Source organism: Nicotiana tabacum, chromosome 17 (assembly GCF_000715075.1).
Source record: "Nicotiana tabacum cultivar K326 chromosome 17, ASM71507v2, whole genome shotgun sequence".
In the NCBI taxonomy this organism is placed as follows: Eukaryota; Viridiplantae; Streptophyta; class Magnoliopsida; order Solanales; family Solanaceae; genus Nicotiana; species Nicotiana tabacum.
Window position 1 is genome coordinate 57,933,004 of NC_134096.1, and position 6,744 is coordinate 57,939,747.

Sequence of the window (6,744 nt, forward strand, 5' to 3'; positions counted from 1 at the left end):
CCGGAGTTTAGCATTAATAGTTGCTACGCACGGACTCTCGTCACCTCGTGCATACATAGCCCCCGCAGTTATCAATAATTATTCAATTTAATCCTAAAGGGTAATTTCCCCCTCACAAGATTAGACAAGAGACTTACCTCGTCTCAAAGTCCACTTTCTGATTATCGCGTCGCGTAAAATTCTCGATTCAATGCCAAAAATTCGAAACTATCCAAAAGTTATATAAAATAATTAATATATGTTCAATAATTCAAAATTCGTCGATTAAATAAATTACTCTATCAAAAATGGTAAAATTTCTAAAATTTACCCCAGGCCCACGTGCCCGGATTCTGAAAATTTTCGGATGAAAATGTTACCCATAATCTCAAGAACTCAAATATATAATTTCTATCCAATTCCATAACCATTTTCGTGGTTAAAATCTCATTTCCATAAAAATTTAGGTTTTTCACCTAAACCCTTGATTTCTAAGATTTACTAGTTATAAATCTACCTATAATCTATGTATTTTACTCAAAGGGTGTAGAATTAACTTACCTCAAAGTGCTAGGTGAAAACCCTCTTCCAAAAGCTCCAAGTATCGCACAAGAAATGAAAGAAAAGTGATATAAATGGCCTAAGTCGCGCATTAAATGAGCTGGGCACATGCCTCGGATGTTGCATTTGCAACACCAGGTTCGCAAATGCGAAGCTTGGCCTTTAGTTGTTGGAGTCGTAAATGCGACCAAAGAGTCGCAAATGTGAACTCTGTTGGGATCACAAATGCATCAAATGTGTCGCAAATGCGAACACTGCCTAGGTCGGGCTTCTTCGAAATTGCGAAGCCCTTCTCACAAATGCGAAGTTCGCATTTGCGAACAATATCTCGCATTTGCGAGACCTGCAACTGCTGCCAAGAAACACTAGAAAACTGATGTATTTTCATTCCTTCCGAACGTCTGAAACTCACCCGAGCCCTCGGGGCTCCACTCCAACTATCCACACAAGTCTAATAACCTCATACAAACTCGCTCGAGCGATTAAAATTCCGGAAATAATATCAAAAACCAAGAATCAGACGTCAAAACGCATGAATTGACTTATGAATTCAAAAACTTAAAAAAAAAGACTTGTGCTCATCTGATTCCTATCAAATCAACTCGGAATGACACCAAATTTTGCGCACAAATTATAAATGACATAATGGAGCTATGAATATTTTTGAAATTGGATTCCGACCCCGATATCAAAAAGTCAACTTTCCGGTGAAACTTCCAACCTTAAATTCTTATTTTAGCCATTTCAAGCCTAATTTAGCTACGGACTTCCAAATAAAATTCCGAACACACTCCTAAGCCCAAAATCACCATACAAAGCTGTTGGAATGGTAAAAATTCTATTCCGGGGTCGTTTTCTCAAAATATTGACCGAAGTCAAACTTGGCCTTTTAAAGCCATCTTAAATAACCAAATGTCCCTATTTCAACCCAAACACTTCCAAATCCTGAACCAACCATCCCCGCCAGTCATAAATTATTAAAAGCACATATGGAACGAGGTTCTAAATAAGTGTGGATATTTGCTCCCATGTCCTCCTCGGCCTCCCAAGTTGCTTCCTCGACTGGTTGGCCTCTCCACTGGACTTTTACTGTAGAAATCCTCTTGGACCTCAATTGGCGAACTTGTTTATCAACAATGGCAAATGGCTCTTCTTCATAACCCAAACTCTTATCTAGCTGAACTGTGCTGAAGTCCAACATATGTGATAGGTCAGCATGATACTTCCAGAGCATAGATACATGGAAAACCGGATGAACTCCCGATAGACTGGGAGGTAATGCAAGCTCATAAGCAACCTCCCCAACTCGTCTCAACACCTCAAATTGGCCTATAAACCTTGGACTCAACTTTCCCTTCTTCCCTAATCTCATAATTCCCTTCATAGGCGAAACCTTCAAGAGAAGTTTTTCTCCTACCATAAAGAATAAATCATGCACTTTCTGATCTGCGTAACTCTAATGTCTGGACTTTGCTGTACGAAGTCGCTCCTGAATGAACTTTACCTTTTTCAAGGCATCCATTACCAAATCAGTACCATATATAATAACTCAATAAACAAAGAAAGTCTCATAAAAATCCTCAATAATTCAACTTAAAATTTATTTTAATTTAATAATATTATAATTTTAATTTCACAAGTTATCATGCTTCCTTTTCAGTTTCAGCAAGAACAAATCCTTAAAAACCTAAATAGTGCTAAAGTATAGAACTTAAAATATATAATCAGGCAACTAATAATCTACAACTTTCATATGATCACAAAATCAAATTAAATAGCAATGAAAATATTTATCAAAAAATAACATTTAAAAGATACTAAAGCAAGCGTGTGAGAGAATTTATAATTGAAAAAAAGACTCATCCATGACATATTTACTCCAGAGAATTGTCACGACCCCAAATTCCCTCTGTAGGATGTCGTGATGGCACCTAGTCTCTAAGACTAGGTAAGTCTATCAATGCAAAATAATAATAAATATCTGAAATAAATAAACTACAATTCAAACAATTTCAACTCCCAAAACCCGGTAGAAATAAGTCACAAGCTTCTAAGAATTTATTCTCAATGTCTCTATATGTCAAGGTCTAAATAAAATATAAGGAAGCAACATAAAATGATAGAAGGGGACTCCGGAGTCTGCGAGCGCTGGCAGATATACCTCGAAGTCTCCGTGCACAAATAACTCACTGACGTCTAGGCTGGTAAAATGCACCTGAATCTGCACAAAAAGATGTGCAGAAGCGTAGTATGAGTACACCACAGCGGTACCAGTAAGTGCCAAGCCTAACCTCGGTAGAGTAGTGACGAGGTCAGATGAGGCCCTACTGGAATATAATAATGGCATGGTAAAATGTTTATCAATGTAGTAAAATAAAATGACATTGAAAAAGAATCAAATAGTATGTCACATTTAATGACATCAAATAATTACAAATAATATCTCGTGGAATCAAAACAGAATTTCCTTCAACTTTATGAAAATCACAACAATTAATCGAAAGCAACTATGGCCATAAATCAATATCAACAAGGGAACTCCCGAGGTACCGCCTCGTAGTCCCAAATCATAAATAAATTCACAATATCTCATGTCCTTATATCACCGCGGGAGCCTTCACAATTTATTTAAAGAAAACATTTTTTTTTCGAAATAGCATCCCGCGTTTTAGCCACCCTTATCACACCGCATGACTTCTAGTAGTTCCCCTACTAGCCACGCGTATCAAGCCACCATTATCTCACCGCATGCGTTTCAACACCCAGACCTTATACCACCACATGCGTATCAATATCACAATATATCACAATTTGCACCTCAAGTGCTCAAATAATTTAACTTGCCAAAATAATTCAACAACAATTTTTTTCTACAATAAAGAGCTCATGGCTCATGCCAAAATAAATCATCAATAATAGTTTGCCACAATAAAGAGTTCACGGCTCATGCCAAAATAAATCATCAATAATAGTTTTCCACAATAAAGAGCTCACAGCTCATGTCAAAATAATTCATCAATAATATTCTTCTACAATAAAGAGCTCACGGCTCCCTCACAATGAGTATAAAATATTCAGGAGTAAATAATTTAGGAAAATAATATTTCAAAATCTTTACTATGTTGCTTCAATATCAAGTTTAAAAATGTCAAATACTTCATATTAATAATATTTAATTTAAAGAAAATCAGCCTTCAAATAATGCACAGAATAAAAGAAACCAAGTTTCAACTAAACAGGTAAAACCATTAGTAAGAAAAGATCAAACAAATTTGAAGTATATATCTCACATCAATGATGAAGAATATAACAAGATAAAATAATTTAATAAATGCACAACAGTGATCTACACAATTTAAAAATATAATCTTTCGCAATTTAACCCGTGTACATACTCGTCACCTTGTGCACACGACTTTCAACACATTTCAATAACCACATAAATACCAATCCTAGGGGAAATTTCCCCCACACAAGGTTAGACAAGTCACTTACCTCGACTTGCTCCAATTTAATCAAGTATTATGCTTTCCTCGATTTTCCCACTCCGATCGACTCGTATCTAGTCATAATTAATTCGATACAGTCAACAAAAATTATAGTAATCAATTTCATAAGAAAATATTACATTTTCATTAAAATCCGAAATTAGCTCAAAATTTGCCCGTGGGGCCCACATCTCGGAATCCGACGAAACATATAAAATCCGACAACCCATTCAATTATGAGTCCACCCATACCAATTTTACCAAAATCCGATAAAAACTCAACCTCCAAATCTTAAATTTTCGTTTTTGGAAGATTTTGCAAAAATCTTGATTTCTTCCATTTAAATCCGAAATAAATGATGAATATGACCATGGATTTATGAAATATAATCACATTTGGATATAGGACACTTATCCAGGTTGAAGTCTTGAAGAAATCCTCAAAATCGCCCAAGAACCGTGCTCCAAAACTCCAAAACGAAATGAAGGAAATGACCATTTTTCGTCCTTAAGTTTCTGCCCAAAAAATACTATTTTGGTCGCTAAAAGTCCAATCCCGTCGCTAAAAGTGTCACATCAGGTCGCTAAATGTGCACACCAGGACTATTTACACCAACAGTTTTATTTCACTAAAAAGGCTCTAACTCCATCATACGAACTCGGAATTCGACAATTCTTGTTCTTATGAGTCACAAATAAAACTACGAATCCATTCGTTCAATCGAAACTTAATTCGGGTCTCATTTGCTCAATATGATACCAATTTCGCTCGTTAAACAATTAACTCATATTTCGCGCTTAAAACTCAATCGCGATTTGATGAAATTAGACCAAACTTTCCAGATCACTCCTATAATTCATTATCAAAATGTAGAAAGTCTCGAAATCGAATTTTGATCTCTAGAACTAAAAATGGACTTTTGGATCATTACATGCTTATGTTGAAAACATCAAACTCTTCCTCGGCAGCCTGTAGTGTATCAATCATAACTTCTTGTACTCAACTCCAACTGCCAAACGATTTAAAGTTCTGCAAACTAGATACAAGGTACTACAACTTTAATGTTTTTCTCATCGCCCAACTCCTTATAGATTGCGAGATATAAGCTCCCAAAGTCAGCCATATACAGCAGAAATTTCTGGCGATGCACACTGCTGTAGCAAAAATCTGCAGTAGCAGCTTCGGTCAATCGATCATAACATTTTGTATAAATGTCTGAATGATAAATGGTTTATTTTTATGGAAACTAGAATCAAAGGTCTACAACTTTCAAGTTTTGAAAATGTTCAGATTCCTTATAGATTTCAAGATATAAGCTTCCAAAGTCAGCTATGTGATTGCACCGCTTGCTGTCCAAAAAGAGCTTCTGCAGCAGAAAAATTCCTGCAGTTCTTTTTTGTTCGAAATTCATTCCGTTAACCTTCTGAAATCCACCCGAGGCCCTCGGTACCTTAACCAAATATACCAACATGTCCCAAAATACAATATGAACTTAGTTGAGGCTTCAAACCATGCCAAACAATGCCGAAATTACGAATCGCCCATCGAATCGAATTATGAATTTTCAAATCATCCAACTTCTATATTTTGCGCCGAAACATATCAAATCAATTTCGATTGACCTCAAATTTTGCACACAAGTCATAAATGATTTATGAAAATTTTCAGAATCAGATTTCGACCTCGATATCAAAAAGTCAACCCCTCGGTCAAACTTCCCAAAAATTCAATTTTCAGCATTTCAAGCTTAATTCTACTACAGACTTCCAGATAAAATTCCGGTCATGCTCCTAAGTCCAAAATCACCATACGGAGCTATTGGAATCATCAAAATTCTATTCCGGGGTCATTTGCACATAATTTGACATCCGGTCACTATTTGAACTTAAACTTTTAATTTTTCATCAAAATTCCATATCTCTGGCTAGGGACCTCGGAATTTGATTCCGGGTATACACCTAAGTCCCAAATCACGATACAGACCTACCAAAATTGTCAAAATACTGATCCAAGTCTGTTTGCTCAAACTGTTGACCAAAGTCAACTCAATTGAGTTTTAAAGCTCTAATTCACATTTTAATTCATTTTTCACCTAAAAACTTTTCGAAAAATTTTTACGGACTGCACACACAAGTTGAGTAATGATAAATAGTGCTTAGATCACATAATTAATTATTAAATTTAAAGATGACATTTTGGGTCATCACATTCTCCACCTCTAAAACAAACGTTCGTCCTCGAACGGAGTTAGAAAAAGTAACTGAGCTTGTGAATAAGTGTGGATAACGGCTACGTATATCATGCTCGGTCTCCCAAGTCACCTCCTCAACCGGATGACCCCTCCACTGAACCTTCACGGAAGCAATGTTCTTTGACCTCAGCTTTCGAACCTGTCTATCTAAAATAGCCACCGGTTCCTCAATATAAGATGATCCTTATCCAACTGAACCGAACTGAAGTCTAGCACATGAGACGGATCGCCGTGATATTTCCGAAGCATGAAAACATGGAATACCGGATGACCGGCAAGGAGACTAGGTGGTAGTGCAAGTTTGTAAGCCACCTCTCCAACTTTCTCAAGAATCTCAAAAGGCCCAATATACCTAGGGCTCAAATTTTCCTTCTTCCCGAAACTCATCACACCCTTCATAGGCGAAACCCGGAGCAATACCCGCTCACCAACCATGAATGCAACATCACGAACCTTTCGATTTG